We start from the raw sequence: 22,660 nt of genomic DNA, 5'->3' as shown, positions 1-22,660 counted from the left end.
AAGGGGGATGTGCTTTTGTTTACTGACGGGTTATTTTCAGGAGAAAGGAAAGTCCTTCCCCATCACCACTGCCTCCCTAGGTCTCCTTGAGACTTGGTCAGTGTGCTTCGGGGGTGGGGGTGGGGGTAGGGGTGGGGGTAGGGAGGGCGTGGAAAAAGAAAGAAAAACGTAAGACCCAAAGTCACAAAGATGGACCTGGACCGGGGAAAGAAGCTAAACCCCCAGACACACAACGCAGGGAGGCAGCAGGCAAACCTCTAAATAACCTCTAAAAAAAAAAAAGTGGCTTTGGAAAAAGTGGGGGAGGAGTGTCTTGAACCCCGAAACTTGTTCAAGCGCACAGTTCTGTTTGAGTTTCCGTCCAAGGGGTTACTGAGGTTGTCCTCTCCTCGCCTCCCTGGAACTTATACCCGGGTCTCCCTCTGGTTTTCAGTAGTCTCTCCCAACCTTGAAGATGAACTTCACAGACAAAGCCCCGCTTCCAAAGACAAGTCCCAGCGAGGCCCAGCCCCCACAGGCCTGGTCTAAGAGGGGAGGGGGGAGCAGGGGCAGCCCAGTGTGAGAGCAGGCTGGGGCTGGGGAAGGGGCGGGCTATTGACATTCAGGGCCCCTGGTAGAGCCCAGTCCCACCGGGACAAAAGGGCAGGAAAGAAAGGGAGCGGGCTGTGCCCGGCACCCCGCTGTGCCGGGCCTGCGGAGGGCCTGGGGTCTGCGGCGGGGAGGGGGCTGCCTGCCAAGCAGCCCCTGGCTGGGAGGAGGCAGCCCGGGACCCCTGCGTGGGGACCCACTCCATGTTTCAGTTTGGAATAAAAAGGGACTTAGTTGTACTTCCTTTGTGGGGGGCTGGGAGGGGACAGAGAACTCGAATAATCTTTCCTGGCCAAATACAGCACGGCAGACGCATCTTCTGAGAGGTACCCTGGGAGGGAAGAGGAGGCTTGGTTTTGTTCGGAGAGACTTTAAGGTGTATATGTGTGTGTGCAGCAGGGGAATGTCCAGTTCAGTCTGTGAGGAAGCACAACAGATACATTTCTCCTGAGACGGAAGAGAAAGGAAGGAAGAGGGTAGGAAGTCCGGTCTGACGATGCTTTTGGCTCAAAGGAATCCAGGGGTTTCTAGTGCTGACCTGGCTTCCAGAACCAGCGGACAAGCAGTTTCGCTGGACAGAGGTTTTCCCTGAGTGGAACCGGGAAGCTCCAGGTCCCCGAGGGTTTCAGGAGGAGGCTGGCAGTTGCAGAGTCCTGGCGCTCTGGGAGTCTAGGAGCGGAGTTGCAGAAATGAAACGAAAGTGGTGGGCCCGGCGTCCAGCAGGCTGTGTGGTTTTGGAGTGACAGTGGGCGTGCGGCGCCCCGTGGCTGGGAGCTGGATGGCTGTGAAAGTGCCTGTGTCTCAGGGTGGCTGTCTGCCCACCGGACTTTGGAATGGAATCGTAGGATTCTGCGTGGATGTGTGGTGCGATCGCAGACGGGCGGAATGGATGATGTGAGAGTGGGGAAGACAGGGGGCTGTCTTTCCATCTGTGGACAAAGGATGTCTTATCAGCTCTGGATTCGAGTACCTTGGCCAGGGACTGGCATCCTGCTGAACCACCCAGTTGGAAACTCTCATCTCTCTCCCAGGCCCCAGGTGTCAGTTTCATGGCCAAGTTAAAGGTGAAAAGACCTCCCAACCTCCACCCAAGTGGGCCAGGTGGGGAGAGGCAGAGATCCCCTTGGGCAGAGCAGGGGGAGGGGTACACACCCACAAACTTTGTTTTGGCTTCTTGCTCTTGACAAATGCTTTCTCCGGGGGTTGCCCCTCTCATGGCGGGGAGTCGCCCAAGAAGGGGTTTAAGAGCTCTCCTCTTTAAGCGCTAAAGAGAGATCCCTCCCTGAGTCCGTTTTTTCCTATCGTCCGCTTGGCATTTAATAATGTTAAGACTTATTAGAGCTGGTAATGAAAACTGGGACTGCTGAATAGGAAACTGTGTTGGAGAGGGGTGTAATAGCTTCCAGGCATGGTAAGAAACTATTTATCCGCAATCAGTCCTCACTCTCAGAGTTTGAAGCACAAACGTTAAGTTGAAGGGTTTTAAAGCAGATTAAATTGAGCTTTTATTTCTGTGCACTTTCATCTCTGAACAGCTCACTCCTGCTCCCCTTGGGCTGATATTCATGAGGCTGTTCATATTTTTTTTTTTTTTTTTTTTTGCTCTTATCCTTGTTAAGACTGAGTTATTAGGATTGTTGGTTGTGAGAATTCTCAGACCACTGTGGATAGGGGCTCCGGCCACACTCAGCACACCTGGAAAGGTTCCTTGCCCTCAGCCACTTGGCCTCTCTCCTCCTCACCCCTTCTCCGAGGAGAATCAGGGCAGACCCAGGCAGGGACCGCCTGGAAAAGGATTTGAGGAGGGACGAGGAAAGAAAAAGATTTTCCCAACCTGAGTCCAGGGAGATGCTTGTGGGAAATTTGATAGGGGTTTGCAGAGTCAAACCGTCCTTCTGTGAGAGCCGAGGGAGTGGGTGTGAAGAAATTATTTACAAAAAGAGTGACAGAGGTACTAATCAGGAGGAGGCCTCTTGCATCTGACAAGTTTAGGCTGAAACTGACCAGATCAGACCGCGCGGTTGGTCTCTAGGGTAGAAAGCCCAGCTGGGTCACAATTAATATGAAATAAGGGGGAAAAGTCACAAGATTAAAAAGAAGAGTGTGCATTCTCCCGCGGAGAGGGGGCGAAGTCCATCTGAGAATCTGTTGACATCTGAAGTGGGGGGCCAAGGGTGTGTGTGAGAGGCAGATTTGTATTTCTTTGCGTTCTTCCTTAATTCATTTTTAAAGCAGCAGACTTACAGGTGTGGAGTGAGAAATGACGGAGAAGGACGGGGAAGGAGGGGAGAGCCCGAAGTCTCGGTTTTAGACACTTGTAAAAGGAGGTGGGAAACAATTTAATTTGGCAGCAGCGATATCTGCTAATGCGGTTTTCGGTCGTTTGCTACACCGGAGGAAGCTGTTTTGATTGTGTGTACAAGGACCTGCCAAATTTAATTAGGCTCCGGGGGAGCGAATGAATAGCGGGAGGGGGGCAGGGCTCCCCTCAGCCCACACCGTTTTTTCGGCTTCACACCTGGAAGGGGCATTGTTTACTGGATAAGCGAGAAGGGGAAAGGGGAGGGAAGGGCCCCCAGGGAGAGGGGCCCTTGGAAGAGCGAGCGAGGGAGGGGTCGAAGAGAGTCCATTTATCAAGAAACAATCTGCATTGATTTAAACCAACAAGTTCCCTCCTCTGTAAATGTGTGTTTAGAGAAAGGTAATTGACACTCCACCAAATCAAAGGATTACCCCGGGTTGGCAATCTAATCAAACAGAGTCCAGGCGGGATTTGAGGCTGTTCAGAGTGGGATCAGCTTCGCATAATGGGGGCTCGGAGGAAGATGGGAGGGTGTCAGGCAATTCCCCGGCTTTAGGCAGCGCTCGGCGGTGGATATTCAGTGAGACCGGAGGGGGAGAGGGAGGGGGCGACGGCTGTGCCGCGCCGGGGCGCTGGGGGGATGGGGGGGAGCGGAGAGGGGGCGCGCGGGGCGAGGGGGGATCTACCCCGGCGGAGGGGGCCCCGGGCGAGGGGCGAACCCACACTGGGATGACAAGACTCCCCCTGTCTTTCCTCTACTCCCCCCAACCGAAGACGAGAGGGGGCGGAGGGAGCTGGGACTAACGAAGAACAACAGTGAGATAACTATTACAAAGGCGAACCCTGGCGCGCGCGCGCTCGCAGCCCCGGAACCCACGGTAAATAAACAGAGTCGGCAAACTGTTTGCCAGATAAACTCGTGCCTAAATCGAGTGTGACGGGCAAAGAGAGAAGAGACAGAAGGAGATAAGGTTGGAGGGGGAATGAATGAACATAATCTAATAGAAGACATTTAGAAAACAAACTTGAAACAAGCGAGAACAGGCGAGCGGAGGGTAATTACCCGCCCCAGAGAGCGAGGGACGCCTTCGGAGGGCTGCGGGTGGGGTCTCGGAGACGCTAGCCGCCGAGAGCCGCGCGCTGCGGAGGAGGGAGGCCTTCGGGACTCCGCAGGGAACCAGGAGAAGGTCCCCCGGGCGCGCCAAGGAAGGGGCTCCCAGACTGAGGCTCCCGCGCGGCCCCCCGTCTCTGAACGCGTTTCGGAGCAGGTTGGGGTCCCCCGCTGCGAGGGCACGCGGGTTTTCTGTTCACCCCCGGGCGCGCACCGCCACGCACCGGCTGTTTCCAGGCGTTTGTACCTAAAAGACTTGGTGTGCACGGCACAGCCGTTAAAGGAATTAGATATTTACCAGTTTGAAATAAGCCTGGCTAAGAAGAAGAGAGAAGAGAGACATTGAAAAGATGAGGCTGGGGGAAGACTTCAAACGAATTCATCATTTGGAATGGTGGAGAGGAGATTTACCAGACAGTATTGGGAAGTTATTTAGATATTAATAACACATTTTCCTGAGGCGCGACCACGGCGGCCATCTGCGCTGTTCTCCGAGCTATTTGGCTGGGTGAAATATGGGCGTCTCAAATGTTGGGAAGAGATAACGCAATCAGGCTAACCCTGGTCCTAAGACGGCATCGCAGCGTTAAACCCGGATTAACCTCCCCCCTCCCAGCCCCGCGGCCCCCTCCCCTTTCACAGCTTTCCAAATTTTTCAGTGGAATTTACATGGAAGGATTTAAAAGCACATATAACAGTAGCCTTAAAGCAGTAAGGTGATTATTTGGGCTTTTTTTTTTTTTTTAAAGGACTTCTTTCTGAAAATGATAGCTGTCACACACTACATTTTATATAAATAATATTATTTACAAACATACCTACTTTTATATAGGGAGAGAGCACTGAGCAAATGAGATTGCCTTCTAGGTTGCCTGTTTGGCGTTTCTATTTACCATCATCAGCAAAGTTGATGAAGCTTCATTCCTAATGGGGACTAAGGACATAAACATGAAATGCACAGGGTCCCGGGCTATGGCCCTGGGACAAGCAGAGTCCAAAGCCAGAGAGAGCTCACAGCACATAATAGACGGTCCCTCGTGAGGGGAAGCCTTCCTGCTATAAAGAGGGACATAGAAGAGACACCCCAAAGGGGACGTTCTCCAGGGACTTTGGGGCCTCGAAGGCCATGACTAAGGGGGGCACATTCCAGGAATTCCATAAAAATAGTTCCTCTCCCTCTCCCACTCCAGACTAAGGAGGTAATTAGGAAACCCAGTTGGGGTTGGGGTAAGAGGGATTGGAAGGTTGGGACAATCCCCCCTCCCTTCTCAGTTTTTGCTGTCGCGGGCCTTTCTGCTTCTTTCCACCACCACCACCCCCCCCCCTTCCCCCAGCTCTGGCTGAAAGAGGAAAGGTGGAAATGGGGTCAGCGCTTTCTGACCCGCTCCGGAGCGATTGGCCCCGGCTGGGGTCGGGTAGGGGGAGGGAGGGAACGCGCCTTCCCAAATCGAATCAAGGCAGAACGGTGACCTAAGGGGGAAACTTCCCCATTAGTAGATAGATCTCTCCAGAACTTCAAACAAAGTGGGGGGAAGGGAGAGGCGAGGCAGGGGGGCAGTCCGGAGAGCGCGCAGGGGGGACCAGGAGCTAGCCAAGGGGAGGGGCCTGCAAGAGGAAGAGAAGGGGTCGAGGGCAAAGGGGAGGTGGGGGCCAAAGGAAGGGGTGTAGGGAAGGGGGCGCCGGGGGTGGGGGCTGCACTTGAATCTTCAGCCCCCGGGGAGCGGTGAGGCGTCTCCGACCACAGCAGCGAGGGAGCGCTGAGGGGAAGTTGCGTACACCCCAAGTCTTGCTCCCCAGAGGCCCCGAGGGCATTCCAGGGCGCCTTGGGCTGCTCTCTTGGGCAACTGAGTGAGCGCGGGTTGCCAGGGGCTCGGGATGAATTGGTTCAACTTCCTTGGGGCTGCGGGTCAGCCCGTGGACGTTTCCAAGATGCGGTCGCCCGGGGTTTCGGGGTGTGCTGGGCCCGAGCCCGGGTCGAGAGGAAAGGAGGGATGAGTAGAGACCCGGGAGACCCAGAGCCACGGAAGGGCGGGGGGACGAAAGACAGTCTGGAAAAGGGTGGAGAGCGTCGGAACAGAGCGCGCGAGAGAAAATTCAGAGAAAGACCAGCGCGGGAGGAGGGAACCTTGCTTAGAGCGTTCGTGCAGGGCGAGGGAGGCGCGCAGCAGCAGGAAGAAAGACAAAGAGGCGCCTAGGCACCAAAAGGCGGGCCTGGGCCGGGCGGATCAGGAGGGACCGCGGGGCCCGGAGACAGCCCGCGGGCGAGCGCGGGCTGCGAGGGCGAGCGCGCAGGGCCGGGCGGCGGCGGGAGGCGGGCGAGCCGCTGCCGTCCTTTTGATCCTCCGCGGCCTGCCCTTATCAGAAGAGCTTTCGGTGACACTGGCACAAAGGCAGTTCATCATATTACAGCGCGGCCCGGCGGCTCGCTGAGATCCCGCCGCTTAATTAGAGGCGAGCAAGTCGGGCCGGCGGGGCGGGCGGGAGGCCGACCCGGGTGCTGGAAAGAGGCCGGTCCGCACGCCTGGCCCCTCCGGGACTCGCCGCGAGCGAGAGGGGGCGGAGAACCCTTCCTTGGAGCGTTGCTAGAGAAACGTCCCAGTCCGGGCTGCGCAGCCCGGAGACGGAGGCGCACCGCCTTCCGGTTTTTAGCAGCCGCCCCTTCGAAATTCCCAGCTTGGGGAGGAGATGGCGTCCAGGCCATCATCTCTACTCGCAGCTTCGGACGCGCAGACTGGAGGGTGAGCAGAGTGAGTTACAGAACTGCACGAGCTGCCGGCTTCGCGCTGCTCTGGATTCAGTTCTCACCCACCGGCTCCCGGCGGCTGATAGCTGGATTCCCGCCTCCAAGGGCCTGCTCTCCCAATCTCCGCCTGAACCCAGCAGGGCAAATCCGGGAGGGGCCAGGAGCGCTAAGGTGGACCAAGGGAGTAAGGGTTCTGCCACCCCCACCCCCCAACTCACTAGCAATGAAATCCTGAACAACTCTCTTAGCCCCCCTCTGGGTCTTTTTTTGTTTTCATGAAAAAACCAGAGAATTGCACCAAGTCAAAGTTTCTCATCCTCTGGGGGACCCTGGACCCCTTTGAGAATCGGATAGCACCCTGAGAAATTGGCCATTCACAGAGGTTCATACAGGAGGTATTTTACAGACAGAACATAAAGGATCTCTCTCTGGGCTGCTAGAGGCCACACCCCAGTAAGAACTTCACATACACATGTTTTCTGGTGACTCCGGTATTCTTGAGGGAGCATCCGATTCCAGGAGCAGGCGTCCAGGAGGAGGAAATGGATGGTGGATGGGGTGGGGTGGGGCGAGAGGTGAGGCTGAGCGCCTGCTCGCCTCTGGCCATCGCAGCTTCCTCCTCTTTCCAAAACAGGCAGTGACTCCCACCATCGCACCCCTGTTTGGTTGTTGGAGGGGTCCTTGGGAGGCTGTTATGTGCAGAACTGAACCCAAACGCTGTGCTCCTCTTTTGTCCCTGGGAAAGAGAGAAAAAGAAAGGGAGAGAAAAAAAGGGGGGGAGGGGAGACATCTCAGGGGACCCAAGTCTTCATTCTATTAAAAATTATTGAGCATCTACTATGTGCCAGACTTTGTGTTAAGTGCCAAGGATACCTGAGACATCAGGAAGGCCCCCTGCCTTGGTGGAGTTCTGAGCCAGGTGGCAGAGACACAAAATTAAAGGTTGGTGAGAAACAGACACGCTTCAGTGCGTGTGTTCGTGTGAGTGTTTACCTACCTGCCTGGTTACCTGTGTATGTCTGGGTGTTCGTGGATGCTGGCGGAGGGGGGGATGAAGTGTGTGTGTGTGGCGGGGGGGGGGGGGGGGGGGGGGGGTAGGTGGACGGGCGGGCACAACAGCAGGATGTGTTTGGGGGCCGTGGCTGAATTTGGCACGCAGCCTCCAAGCTCATCTGGGCAGCCGCAGGCAGCCGCCGGTGCCTCCAAGCGCGCCGCGGGTTCGAGCGGGAGGAGGACCGGCCGGCCTTCCCAGTGCTCTTTGTCTGACCGGAGATCAAAGAGGCCCCGGGCCGGACCGAAAAGGGGGTGGGGCGCCGGCACTGAGAAGTAGCTTGGAAACTCCCCCTGAACCCCTCTGGGGTCCTTTCCGGGGGACCCGTACCCAACAGAGCCCCAGCCGAGTGGGCGGCCATTCTTCCGCGGGGCCCTCTCCACTCGGGTCGCCCGGGGTGACAGGTGGAGAGGATGTGATGGCTTGGGGCTGGAATTCAGACCGCCGGACTCTGGACAGCAGGGGAAGGTGGAGAGACGGCAAGAGTGGGTGTCCGTGGGTTTGGGTTCAGTGTTGTCTCTACTTGTGCGTGGAGATGGGGCCAGACCTGCCTGTTGCCTGGAAGTTGATCCTGAAAGCCCGCGCCGAATTTTCTGCGCTGTCTAGACAAGAACATGGGATTCACGCTAGAGTTTTCCTTCTAGAGCGACAGTTTCGGCGTTGGGAGGGGTCGGGGGCGTCTTAACGAACGTTCTCGGGGTCTTAAGGAAGCTTCTGGAACTCTCTGGTTCCCAGTGAAAACCTATAAAAAGCCTGTATCTCAGGATCTCTCTTGTATCCACGGGTACAACTGACCTACGGCTGGTCCAGCTGCAGGACTAGAACCTGACCCCAGAATCTGCACTAAGCTCCCCCTCCCTTCCCCCTCTGGCGATCCTCATCCTTACAGTTTTCCTCCTAGTCTGGACTTTTTGAGCGCGGACTCACCCTTCGGAGGGTCAAAAAGTCCGGCCGAAATAAAGAAATCCCAGCGTCTGCACTTGGGAGAAGGGGCGCAGCTAGTCTCCTTTCTTCTGCTGCCCCCCACCCCCATCTCTACCCCTTCTCTATTCCTCTTCCAGCTGCCGGGAAAGTCCACGTGCAGAATCTCTACCACCCCTCCCATCTTCAGCGACGGGGGAAGATTCTGAATTACTGCGCCCCCATTTCTGGGGTTTATCCGAAGTGTGGAGAGTGAATCCTAAGACAGGAGGTCCTGGGACTTTCTTGAATAGGTGGGGCATAGTTTCCCTCCTTCAGGGGGTCGCCTCGTGTTTGGGTCTGGACTTTCCTTTTGGTGGCCTGTACAGGCAGGCGACAGCAAGAGATTTAGCTGGTGCGCTCGGAGCTGAGAGCCCTAGGCGTCTCCCCCCCACCAAAAAAAACAAAACAAAATCACACAAATCCCCCTTTCCGCCCCTGGCTGCGCGGTGGGTTTGAATGCCGGGAGCGCATCTTCTAGCGCGGAGCCTCGGTTTCCCGATCTGATTAGTGGGGCTAAGACCCCTCCCCACCTCGCGAGGCGGGCGGGAAGCAGGGCCGGGAAAGGCTCTTTAGAAAACGGTCCGCGGGTCCGAGGAGCGGGGGAGGGAGGAGGGGGAGAGCGAGGAGCGGGAGTTCCTCCCCCGCCCGGCCGCCCCCTCCTCCCAGCGCCCTGTCGGCCCCGTCCCGCTCGCGCCTCAATGGCCACTTTAGAAATACAAACAACTTTAGAAATAAAGTAACCAAACCCCCGAAAGGGGCTTTGAAGGGGCGAATGCCTGGTGGCGCTTTACTATGGTGTGGGCCGAGGCCCCGGCCTAATCCCGCTTTCATTTTCACCGACGGCCGCGGGGGAAGCGCTCCCGGCCTCCCGGCCCCTCAGGAGGCTGATTAGGCCACAAAGAGCCCCCATTATCCCGAGAAGAAAACCGGGGGGCGGCGCGGGGGGAGCGGCCCGCCCGCGCCCGGGCTATTGACTTAGTGGATGAAGTCAAGAACCGGCGCGCTGGGAGCCCGGGACGGGGGAGGAGGGGGGGCCCGGGGCCGAACAAAACAGGACGCGCAAAACCCCAGCGCGAGCCCGAGCCCCGGGCCGGGGCGCGCCAGGCCCCGGTGGGCTGGGGAGCTTCTGCTGGGTCAGCCGCCCCCGGCGGCCCCCAGGGCTGGGGATGTCCCACTGGAGCCTGGTGTCGCTGGCTGTCTTGCGAGGGGGCTCGGAAGAAGGGAGAGAGGTGTCTAGGGTGAAGCAGTGCTGGCTAGCGATGCGGCCCTGACTCGCAGGCCTTGCCTTCCTCCTCCTGAACGGAAGGGCTCGGGTCCACCTGCGGCCTGTGATGAGTGACGTCTGGTGGGCGGAGGCCACTCCTGGGAGAGGCCCTGGAGGAGGGGCCTGAGTGAGAGGCCGGGGAGGGAGGAGAAGAAAGGAGAAGTCCTGGACTTCCGCAAGGTCTTCGTAACTTTGAGTGAGTTCCCCTGAGAGCCTCAGTGACCCCATCTGTAAAATGGCCCCATGGATGAGACCTGTGAAGTGCTCTGGAAAGAGTCAATATAATGACATAAATCACAAAGCCTATTGAGGGACTGAATTGCTATTTTTCTCCAGTCCTTTCCATGTCTTCTTCTCCAAGGCTTCTTTCCATCCACAGCCCACTGTCCTTTGGCTTCAAAAATAATGGGGGCTAGAAATCTACAAGCGATTACTGTATTTGGACTGGGGTGTGTGGGGGTGAGGGCAGGTACTCAGCTGGGCGCCAACGAATAGAGCTCTTCCTTAACTGAAAGAAATCAGCGGTCAGAGGGCCACTCCGCATTCAACAGAGGCCAGAGGAGGCAAAAATAGAACTCCACAGCCTTGTCAGATGTGCAGACAGATTTCCCTTCCTGAGGAGCGCTGCCCTACTCCCACTCCCAGAGAAAGGCAGCTTTGGCAGGTAAGGGAGGAAGGTGGGCAGCACGAGGTGACTGGGGAGATGGCGGAAGCAGCTTCCAGGAGTAAAGGAAGCAGGCCCCCAAACACCTCCCCTCCCCAATCCTAGCTCCTCGCTTCCGAAATGGAGTAGGTCCACACCCTGACCCAAACAAATGACATGGGAGAGCTTGCGGGCTGTCCATCCCTTCATTCCACAAGTGTTAATGAAGCCCTCCTTCCTGCCAGCTGTGCTGGGGGTGATCCCACCAGAGGCCCGAGTGTAGACTCCTCCAGGCAGAGTGAAGGAGTTAGGCCTTACTCCCAGGGCAGTAGGGAGCCAGGGCGGGGCAGAGATGGACTGAGCAGAGTGTGTAAGGGAAGGTGTGCAGAGACCAGCCAGGAGGTTAATGTGAGACAGAGGCACAGAGGATGAGAAGAGGGATTTTAGGAGAGGGGAGCCCCAGCCTTGATGGAGAGGCAGGGAGAGAAGCAGTTGTTTCCAGATTCTTCCCTCCTGATGCCCATGTGTGCTGAGCCCATGGCTGGCTGGGTGAATTCAAGGGAGCTTGGAATTCCTCTCTAGACTGAGATCCCAAAGGGTAAGACGGTTGAGCCTGTACATCTAAAATGGCCATCAGGTCATTTCACAGATGGGAAAGCTGAGGTCCAGAGGTCATAGCCAGAGAGAGCCCAAAGGAGGAAGAAATAACCTGGTCCGCTGGCAGTTGCTTTGGTAGAGGGTCAAAATGAGCTGGTGGAAATCTCATCTCCAGGAATTGAAGGCTTTGGGGAAGGGCGTGGAAATACCGCCCTTTCCCATCTGTTCGGCACATCAGTCTTTGTGTGTAATGTGATGCATGCTTTCAAGTTCTATTTCAGAGGGGGAAACTGAGGCACGGAGAAATGTGCCCAAGGAAGAAGGCCGTGGGGGCTTCTTCCCTAGTAGGGTCTGCAGGACTTTGATGCCTTTTCCCCCAAGAAGCCTGAAGGGCACAAACCCCGCTGTGCTTCCTGCCACTTCTGAACAATGCAGCCCCCAGCAGCCTCCCCATCCTTCAGGAACCCTACATCCTCAGGCCCGGGGAGACTGTGGCTTAAGCTGGTTCCCCCCACTGCTTCCCATGAGCACCTACTGGGATCTTGAGTCTTGAGGGATGCCCCTAATTTGGCCTTCTGAGGGTCTGGGAAGAGTCCTTTTAGGAGCAAGAGAAAATAAAGCCCCAAGGGAAAGTAACCACTGTATCCTGGCTAGGGCCGGAATTCAGATTCTCCCATTGGAGAGGCCCCGGCTTCAGCACTAACTGCCATGTAACTCTGGACACAGCTCCTCTGGTCCCTGGTCCTGTCTGAGCCACGGCAAGGCGCAGCCAGCCTAGCAGTTCTCTAACGCTGCTCTGTGGAGCCTTGGGGTTCCATGCAGGAGCTTCAGGGGTGACGCAGTCTGTGAGGATCCTCCAAGCGCTGATGCTCTGAGCATGTCTGCACTGGGCGGTGGTGGGGGACGAAGTCAGAATTATTGATAGAGGAAACTCTGGTGAGATTCTGGAGGGGAGGAGGGAGGAGATCTGTTTATGCCTGGGATCAAGCCCCAGGCTGTGGTCATTGGTCTTCAGAGATAAGCTGATATTGCTTATCCGGTGACAAATGGTTCCCCCTCCTCTTCTATTGCCCTGATTATGGAACTTTCTCTCCTGGCTGGGAGGTCTCTCTGGGAGCACAGGCAGAGCTGGGCTGGATTCCAGACCCTGGGGTCTACCCCTGGGGTCCCTGCCCAGCCTGCTGTGTGGCCACGGGAGGCGGTTGCCCTCTCTGTGCTTCCTTGGGACACTGGTGGTGTGTCTGGGTTGCAGCGCCGTCTTGGCTTGGTCCTGGAAGGAGGATTCAATATAGGGTAGGGGAGATGGAAGGCCAGGAGGGCAGAAGGGTGTGCCCGCGTCACCCAGGCATTTTTGCCAAGCCTACACGCCTGGTGCTTTCTCGATTTGCGACTTCTGAGGGGAGTGGGGTTTGGGTCCTTCTGAGGGCCACCCCGTTGAGAGCCTTTGCTCTAGTGCAGCCCTGTTTACAGATGGAGAAACTCAGGCCCAGAGAGGGAAAGAGACCTGTTTCCTGTCGCACAGCAAATGGAGAACAGAGTCAGAACAGAGACCCCACCTCCAGACTGGGAGCCCAGACGCCATGCAGGGAACACTCTTCTAAGTCTCTGGGCGCCTCACCTTTGATTACTGTTTCCTGCCCCCACTGAGGGGCATCCTGCCAAGGCACCGTGCCAAGAGCCACGGGGCTGAGGGCACCCCCTGCCTGCCCTGTGTCCAGCTCTGCCCACGCCGCAGGGATGGCCTCCGGACACTGACCTTCATCTCAGCTCTGGGCCCCCAGCCCTCGCATCCTGAGGCAGCCAATGCTGGGCCGTGAAAGGAGCCAGTGAGACCCAGACCCAGCCCCCTGCCCTGTGTCCCCTGAGAGAGTCGCTTCACCTCCCTGAGGCTTCGTTTTCCCATCCAGCCAGTGGACAGCAAGAATTACAACAGGAGTGAATGAGTGAAAAGAGAGAAAAGATGGTTGGCACCCAGGGAGTGTGTGATTAACATGAGATAACAGGCCTGAAAGTAATTTGTGTGGCATCGGGGATCCCTAAACGTGGCTGAGAAGAGAGTTTCCTGAGCCAAACACACGTTGTTTGATCAGGGGCTGGAAAATAGGTATGCATGTTTTTTCATATGAATTTTAAAATATATTACAAAAGCCACAAAATACTCATAATATTTCAAAGCAGAAAAAAAGTATATAAAATAAAAATATATTTTTTAATATATAAAAAATCCTCTACTTCTCTAGAGAGAATCTACTTCCCTAGAGATAACTTTGTTGAGACTGGGGGTATAACTATCTCAGTGTATATACACCTATCTAGATTATATCAGTATTCATCGATCCATCCATCTAGATACAGACGTATATTTAAAGGAAAGTGACATCACGTCGACTTAACCCAGGGACTACAGGGGCTTCAGAGGGGGCCATGGAGCCCCTGAACTGAAGTCTTCACTCATGGGTACGTGTCTGTGTCTATACATTTCCCTGAGGGAGAAACTGTTAGGTTTCCTGGGTCTGCTAGCGCTCAAGAGCCTCAAAAGGTTGAGCATTCCAAGGTGGGGGCTTTGCAGGCATCTGTCCTCTCTGATGAGGGGCAGACAGAAGTGTCCCCTCCCCCCAGGCCCCTCAGTGCTCCCCCCTCCCCTTCATGCACCTGCCTGGGCTTCCGGCCTCCTCGGCTTCAAAGCAGCAGGCTGGGCTTTACCTGCCTCGCCTCGGAGAAAAGCAGCCTGGTTTGAAAGGGGAAGTGGCATTTCAGGCACTTAATTAGACCCAGGACAAGAATGGAGGCTGGCTCTAGGGTCAGGCCAGGGGGGATTGTTGGGGGATTAACACCCAGGTAAACCCATCAAGGCTCACTGGGCCCCTTGGCAGCAGGCAGCGGAAAGGCTGGGCCGGCAGGTTGGGAAAGGGGGCGGCGGGGTGCAAGGGGGGTGGAGGATGGGAGGAGAAGGAAGGGCCTGCAGCCTCCACCATCCTCCTTCCTCTCCCTCACCACTGGTGCCCCAGGGGGCGGAGCTAGAACTACCACTTTATTCCCACAAGGATGTGCTGAGTACCTACTGTGCGCTGGGCACTGTGCCAGGGTCTGGGACAACAACCTGGAACCACACAAAGCCCGGGTTTCCTGGATCTTGCACCTTGGGGGAAGGGAGGCAACACGCACATCCTCAAGTAAGAAAATACTTTCAGAAGGTGGACAAAGGTTTGAAGAGGATAAAGCGGAGTCCTAAGAGAAAGTGACTGATGGTGTTGGGTGGGGTGGGGTGGGAGAGTGATTATCAGGGCGGCCTGCCTGGAGGAGGTGATATTTGACCTGAGGCCTGGATGGCAGAAGAGAGGCAGCCATTTATTGAACATCTACTTGGGAGAATAGCCCACTGGAAGCCGACTATGGGTCAGGCACTGGGTTAAGCCCTTTACAGGAATGAATGCATGAAATCCTCCCAAGAGCACCTTGAAGGAGGGATTATTGCGATGCCCGCTTATAGATTCAAAACGTGAGGCACAGGACGTATCAGCCTTTGGGGCACAGACAGGCAGGGATGTCTCATTGGAAAACTACGTTGTCGGCCTGTCCCCCTCATGATGCTTCATCAGGCGCCTCATCTCACTTAACCCCCAACCCTGCCCTGTGGGTATTTATTATCCCGATTTTGAAGACAAAAGTAGAGCTCAGAGAGGCTCTGATTCCCCAGAGACACACAGCCAGCAGGCGGCAGAGCCAGAAACAGAATCCGGGCGCCGCGAACTCTTCCTGCTCTGGCGCACCAGCGATTGGCAGGCATCTGACTCTGGAATACCCTGCACTGATTCGCAGGGTCCTGTGTCCCTGGGGAGTGGCTCCCCCGTCCCTAGAGCCAGTGGCTTGTCATTAACAGAAGACTGAGCAAGAAGACGGCTTGATGATCTGTTTTTTTAATGGGGGGTACCCTGCCCACATTTCTGATCTGCATTTGGGATCCTGAACTGAGAAATCGGAGGTGGCCTCGGGAGTGTGTTAGAAGGTAGACGCTGCGAACCGTTTAGGGAGTGTTTTTCCGTGTGTGCATTTTGTTGTTGCGGCTGTTCTGTGCACACATGGCTGCTGATGGATCATGTTTAGGAGTCAGGGTGAGGTAGAGTTGGCTCTGGTTAGATTGGGTGGGGTTTTTTTTCTTTTTAAATCAATTTATTTTTTGGCCACACTGCTCAGTATGTGGATTCTTAGTTCCCCAACCAGGGGTTGAACCCAGGCGCGTGCATTGGAAGTGCCGAGCCTTAGCCACTAGACCTCCAGGAAAGTCAGGGCAGGGGCTTTGTCTTGGGATGTTGGTATGTGTGAGTATGTCCTTGTGATGTGAGGTGTGAGGACGGCGTGTGAGTGTGTTCAAGGGTGTGTGGGTGTGTAGATATGGGTGTGCATCTGTTGGCGATGTCAGGGGGACGGCCCTGGGTGTGCGTGAGTACGTCATTTCCGCTGTGCATGGGAGAGGTCAGTGCGTTTCTCTGGGGTCTAAGCGCACCTGCCCCCATCTTACAGACGGCAACTGAGGCTCAGAGACTTGAGGGGCCAGAAGCCGCCTAGCTAGTTAGTGGCTGAGCCGAGAAGGAAAACCAGGGATGCCCTGAGTTCCAGCCTCTCTCCTCCGGTCCCCAGGATGGGTGTAAGGGACAACAAAAGGTTCACAAGCCAGCATGCATGGCGGCAGCCTCTGTCCTGGGGCTTGGCGGGTGGACGTGTGTGCGGTCACATGCCTGTCCCCCTCCTCACCCTGGCGTCTCAGCCTCTGCCCACTCCCTGGGCCCCGGGCCCAGCCCTGTTGCACGCGGGGCCTTTCTTTCTTGGGATTGCAAATACGCCAAAGATTAACGCCCGCAGCTGGCTACAGCCCTGAACAATGGCAAGACCTAGGAAGTGAAGAAATCACCAGAGAGGCACCACAGTTCTGTCCAGAGAGGCGGTCCGCAGGGTCTGCCCACTTGACTCGGAGTGACCCATCCCCCCAGCCCTCCCCCCGCGCCCCGCCCCCTCCTCCTCCCAGCTGGAAAGGGAAAACAGCCTGTAAAGAAATTCTCACTCCAGAGAACACTGCTCACAAGTTCACCGCCTCAGACCAGAGATTAGGGGAAAGTTAAAGAAGGGGAGGGGCACCCCTTCCAGGGGGAATATCCAGTAAATAATCACGTGTGGGAGAGAGAAGGAGAAAGCTGGGCAGGGGCCGGGGGGGCTGGGATCCCAGCCTGAGATGCATCAGCTCCAGCTCTGATCTCCTTAGTGGGCGACAGAGCACAGCAGAATAAAGCGAAACCGGCTCGCTGGGATGCAGGGCCTTTCTCCTTCCCGAATCTCTGCTCACCCACTTCTTCCTGGCAAGCCGGGAGGTGACCAGGTGCCCCTGGGGAACTTCACAGGCGGCAGGGCTGGTGGAGAGGAAACAGCAAGGTTGGGTGGGCTGGGAGGTAGCAGGACTAGATTGCAGGGCTGCCACAGCTCCAGTGGACGGGCCGGGCCCTTCTCCAGCTAAGAGGAAGTGTCACTCACTCAGTCATGTCTGACTCTTTGCGACCCCGTGGACTGTAGCCTGCCGGGCTCTTCTGTCCTTGAGATTCTGCAGGCCAGAATACCAGGGTGGGTTGCCATTCCCTCCTCCAGGGGATCTTCCCAACCCAGGGATCAAACCCCGATGCAGCTCTGGAAAACAACCTCAGCAGGGTGGAGAACTCACTGTGTGCCAGGCAGTCGCCCTCCTTAAGGTGCCCACAACCCTGTTGAGTATCACAGGTTTTATTAAACCCACTTTACAGATGAAGGAACTGAGGCCCAGAAAGGTTAAAGTCACTTGCATAAGATCAGGTCTAGAAAAAGAAGCGGAAGGAATTTGATCCCAGCCTCTCTGGCTTTCAGGTCAGCCCCCGACCACCTCCCCCAACCATGGCTCAAGAGGGGCCAATCAAAGGGAGAACTGAACTCGCTTTGCACAGGCTTACCGTGACACAGTCACATCAGAAGCGCATATATATTCCTTTCTTTTTGGCATAATTATTATGATTTAATTTTAACTCTGCTCTTTCATCTGGAGCTGGTCAGGTTTGTGCAAGCTCCTTCCCAATTCAACAGCGCAAAAAGAAAGAAAGAAAGAAAAAAAGCTGTTTTAAAGGAGGATGACAGAAGTCCCTTCTAGCAGCCAGAAGCTGGTCTCCCTGGATTCCAGTTTGCATGGTCAGAAACAAGGGCTACCGCCCTGTCCTAGCCCTTGACTGGGAAGCTTAGAAATGCAGGTGGCGCGTCCCCTCCTCAGATGAAGCCACTTAATTACCACGCAATCAATATGCAAACAAGTGCCAAACTGGGCTTGAATCAAATTTCTCACTGGGGACTCAGTGGGGGAGGAGAGTCCTGCAGAAGGGAGGCCCTCTGGGGTGGGCTGGCCGGGAGGGGGGCTGTGGAAAGGGACCCGGGCACCCGAGGGCTGCTCCGAGGCCCCCGAAGCCCCCGGTGTCTGGCTGGTGTGGGTCCTGCTCCCATTGAGGGAGCCAGGGTCTGTGGCTCAAGGCTGGGGCTGCGGGAGGGTTTCCAGGCCTGTCAGCTGAAGTCTGGCGGCCTCCACTAATTCATTTGACTCGGAAATCTCAGTTTGACCAGGTCCCCCCTCCCCTCTTTAAAACAAACTCATTAAACTTGTCAACACTCATTAGGCCTGTAAAACATTGAACTAGAGCCACTGGGGAGACTTTGAGGAGGGGTGTGTGTGTGTGTGTGTGTGTGTGTGTGTGTGTGTGTCTGGGAGCCTGCACTGCAAAACTGAACCAGGACCTTGGAGACGACAACTTGCCGGGGTAGAAGTCAGGTTCGTCTGTTCATCTGCTTCCGTCTTCTGCTTCTGCCTTCATTGCACTCCAGCAGCGTGGGGACCCAGGTGGAGCCCCAGAGTCAGGACAGGCTTGGGTTCAGATCTGACTCTGCCCGCTGGGCTGTCTGCCAGTTCTTTCTCCTCTGTGCCTCAGTCACCACTTCCATATTATGGGTATTATAATAAAAGGCCCCGTCTCACTGGGCTCTTGGGAAAATAATGTCCATAAAGTCTTATGACAATGCCCAGCACCTTTAAAAGTGTGACTTTTCTAGCTATTATGACTTTAAATAACACCTTAAAATGTAAGAGGCAGCTTTGTTTAACACTTGAAAATGTGGATTAGAGAAGACTTGAGTTTGGACCTTGGGTCAGGGATCATTTCTCTGAGCCTTGGTTTCCCCAAGTAAAATGAGAAAAAAAAAATGTGTGTTAGAAAGTAGCACAGTGGTGAGAAGTGAGTTAACACATACAGAGTCAAAATTCGTATAGCGTCCAGCATGGTAGAAATGTTGGAATATCCTGTCTTTCCTGTTCTCCCCAATTCAGCCCACTCCCCTTACCTCACCATGCATCATGGAAATGGGGGGGGGATTTCTGGGTCTTACTCCTTTGGGGAGGAGCAGGGGGAGCACTTTCTGGGCTTCCCAGGTGGAGCTAGTGGTAAAGAACCTGCCTGCCGATGCAGGAGACATAAGAGACCCAGGTTCAATCCCTGGGTAGGGAAGATCCCCTGGAGGAGGGCAACCCATTCCAGTATTCTTGCTTGGAGAATTTCATGGACAGAGGAGCCTGGTGGGCAACAGTCCATGGGGTCACAAAGAGTCGGCCACCACCAAAGCGACTGAGCCGCACGCACGCATGGGGGCACTTCCTACAACTTCAGCAGAGCTTTAGAGGGAAATGGGGCTGGGGATTGAAACTGCAGAAGGAAACACTGCTCAGAAGAGAAAAAACTGCCCACCCACCTCATCCCATCACTGTCTTGATTAATTAAAAAAAATAAACACACACCTCCTCCCGCTTTTAAAAACCACCTAAAGGGAAGGAGACCACGTGACCCCAGATCTCACACAGAAACTGGACAGAAGGCGCCTGCCTATCATCCGTTCTGAGCCACACGTTCCTTCTAAGAAATGTCTCCTCTCACCCCGACTCCCTGCAGCGGCGACCTCAGCCTTTCCAGCCGAGGGCACCCAGAGCCAGTGGCCCAGAGAGGCTCAGATGCAGGCAGGCCTGGGGCCCCTGTGAATAGCGGTTTTGTCTGGGCGCCCATCTAGGATTTGTGGCTGTGGTTGTAATGTGTTCTTTTTCCCTTTAAAGTGGGGTGTCTGCCGGCTTTCTCCTTTTCTCTCTCTTTTCCATTCCCCTTCTCATTGAGAATGCCTCCTAAAAAAAAAAAAAAAAAAGCCACGCCAGCCTTCTGCTATTTTTCTTCCCTCTCTGAAAATGAGAACATCAGCTATTGAGGCGGATTGATGAACTCTTCCCAAAAGTTTATTAAGGGAAGGTTAGACAAAGGCCCCGAGGCCCGCGGGCAACTGAGCAGTCAGTACGTGTACCGGCCCCTTTTGTCCCCCAGGGCCGACGCATGAATACCCCTCAATGGCCCTCTTCAGAGTGACAAGATCAAGCCAGACAACGGCTTGTTAAAAGGCGCTGTTTCTCTTCCCCCAGCCCGGAGCTCCGTCCCGCTACTCCTGCATTAATGTGCATCTGCAGCAGTAGAAATAATCGGCTGGAATTCACCGGTTTTGTGTGGGTTTTTCTTTTCTCCAAACTGCAGCCTTCCTCCTCCTCCTCCCTGCCCCCACCTGCCTGCCCGCCCCTCCCCCCGCCATATGTTGCCCAGCACAGCCTGCTGGAGTCTTCCGGGGACCCCAGGGTGGGCAGTTCTGGAGAAAAGCGAGAGACTGGGGTCTCCTCCCAGCTCGCTGCCTCCTCGTAACCGCGTTTATTGAGCACTTACTGCGTCCTGGGGGCTGGAGGGGGTGCAGGTGTGTGTCATCCCTCAGGGGAGCCTTCATGTCGAGGATGGGGTTACTCACCCCCAGTCGTGGGTGGGAAGTGAGACGAGAGAAGGAAGATGCCGCTGGGATGTACTCCGAGCCTGGCTGACGCTTGAGGCCTCTCCCTGTTTTCCAGGGTCTGCGTTCAGGACACAGTTTGAAGCCGAAAGTGAATCTTAGTCCCAGTGATAAGCAGGCTTCTAAGCAGGCTGGCTGTGACTCAGATCAGAGAGAACCTGTGTTGTTTTGGGAGAGCAGTCGTCTGGAAGAGGCCTGAATCTTGGGGCGCCGGGCTGTGGGAGAAGAGCTGGCAGGGGTGCTGGACTGGAAGTGGGGCCAGAACCCCTTCCTGACTTTCACCCAGATCAGCCACCGGAAGGGGAAGAACTCCAGGTTCCCCCGGACTAGGATGGGGAGTGTGTATGTGTTTGTGTATGGGTCTGGATGTGTGTGCATAGTACACGTGGGCTATAGTGTGTGCACACTTGTATGTGTGTGTGTTGTGTATGTGTGCATGTGTGTCCATATGCGAGTACACATGGGCAATAGTGCGTCCACTTGGGTGTGCTGTGCATGTATACATGTGTGTGCGTGTGTGCGTGCAAGTACATGTGGGCAATAGTGTGTGCACTTGTGTGTGTGTTGTGTATGTGTACACGTGTGTCCATGTGTGTGCATATGTGAGTACACTTGGGCAATAGTGTGTGCACTTGTGTTTATGTGTGTGCATGTGTGTGCATATGCAAGTATATGTGGGCAATACTGTGTGCACTTGTGTGTATATGTGTTGTGTATATGTACACGTGTGTGTGTGTGCATATGCGAGTACACGTGGGCAATAGTGTGTGTGCACTTGTGTGTGTTGCGTATGTGTACGTGTCTGCATGTGTGTGCAAATGCGAGTACATGTGGGCAATAGTGTGTGTGTATACTTGTGTGTGTGTGTGTGTCCTGAAGATTTCACTGTCCTAGTGGGTATAGTTCTGTGCTTCCATTTCCTGTGCCAGATTAGAACATTTTGGAGGGCCAGGACTAGTTAACTGCATTCTATTTTGTTTTGACCCCCCTCTGCTCGGTTCAATACCGTAGGCAGAGTAGGTGCTCAAGACCTGCCCCCTAAATCTGGAACTTTCCTGAGACAGGTGGACAGTGGAGGCGAGAGGGGCACCAGGCGTCTGCTGGGAGTGAGGCCAGTCTCTCCCACCTTGCCTCCCCTTCCCCTTTCCCCCTCGCTCCCTCCCACACCTGTCTTAGCCTGAGTCCTGAGGGGGCCCAAAAAGGGAGCCTCATGATCGAGGGCTAGAGAATCAGAGCCGGGTGGCTTGCCTTCACCTTCTGAGTACCTTCCCTTGTAGCAGCGGCGGGAGGGGCGTTGGCAGTCCTCCTCCCTGCTGGTTGTTCCCTGGAGAAAGGGATAGACTGGAAGAGAGGGAAGCTGAGTGAGACAGGTGGCAGGAAAATGCCGCTGCCTCGGAGCCTCTCCATCAGGCCTCCCCTCTCCGGGGGGGCCTAGGCTGCCCTGATTTGCATGGAGCTGTCCTGGGTCAGCACTGGGGCTCTCACATTCCCAGGGAAACTTCAGTCCTGGGCAGACTGGGGTGGCTGGTCACCCTCCTCCCTGGGGCGCAGGGACAAGTCTCTGTGAGGTTCAGCTATGTCACCGTCGAGTGGGGTCATCTCAGCCTCATCCTGGCTTTGTGAAAGGGCGGGGTGGGAAGGGAAGAGGGGCGTTTCCTCTCTGGAAAAGCATGGAGGGCTCTGTATTTTGAGGCAGCGTCTGGGGAGGCCTCTTGGCATGCGCACTGGTGCTGGGTGGCTGAGGAGGGTTCTGGCTGCTCCTGGAAGTGGAGCTTGGGGCTAGGGCCTCGGGGCGGGGGAGTTTCCACCAGCGGAGGGGTCGCCTGGGTGGGCCCGATTCTGACTTGGTGGTTTGGTCCTGACTTTATTTGGTCACACTGGGTGGCTCGTGGGGCCTTAGTTCCCCGACCAGCAATGGAAGCCATGCCCCCTGCAGTGGAAGCGCAGAGTGTCGACCAAGCGGCCCGCCCTGGGGGTCCTGACATTTAGTTTCAGACCGACCTCCAGTCCCGGCTCTGCCCCTCACCAACCAGTGATTTCTGCCAAGTCACCCGGCCTGTGAAAGGGAGTTGAGACCCCCTCAATCCCCAGTCTGCCCAGAGCAAAGCAGGCCTCCAGCGAATATCCCCTCCTCCCTTCACTTCTGCTCTGCTGGTCCCCCAGACCCCGTATTCCTTTCTGGCTGAAGGGCGGAATTAGAGGGAAGCAAACGGGAAATCCAGATGCTGAATCTACCCAGAGAGACCAAAGCGGGGTGGGGGTGAGTGAGGCCTGCCTGGGGAGGGGGGGCAAGATGGGGAGGTGGTCGAAGCATCATCATAATTTAAGAAATCTGCCTCTCCTCCCCACAGCCCGCCCCCCGAGATAACAGTCGCTATTTCATGGATGGTTCAAGTCAAACGTCCCCCAAGGAAGGGCTGTGACCTTCTGACCCCTGTAACCTGTATTTAGCACGTTCAAAAGTCCCTCCTAGCCCCAG

General features: G+C 55.7%; 1 protein-coding gene across 3 annotated transcripts in view; it reads left to right on the top strand.

The window, feature by feature from the left end:
• The window catches only part of PAX7 (paired box 7), a 106,888-nt gene that overhangs the window by 5,765 nt on the left and 78,463 nt on the right, over positions 1–22,660 (top strand). The gene's annotated exons all lie outside the window — the stretch shown is intronic.

Source organism: Bubalus bubalis, chromosome 2 (assembly GCF_019923935.1).
Source record: "Bubalus bubalis isolate 160015118507 breed Murrah chromosome 2, NDDB_SH_1, whole genome shotgun sequence".
In the NCBI taxonomy this organism is placed as follows: domain Eukaryota; kingdom Metazoa; phylum Chordata; class Mammalia; order Artiodactyla; family Bovidae; genus Bubalus; species Bubalus bubalis.
This window is presented reverse-complemented; position numbering and strand designations above follow the sequence as displayed.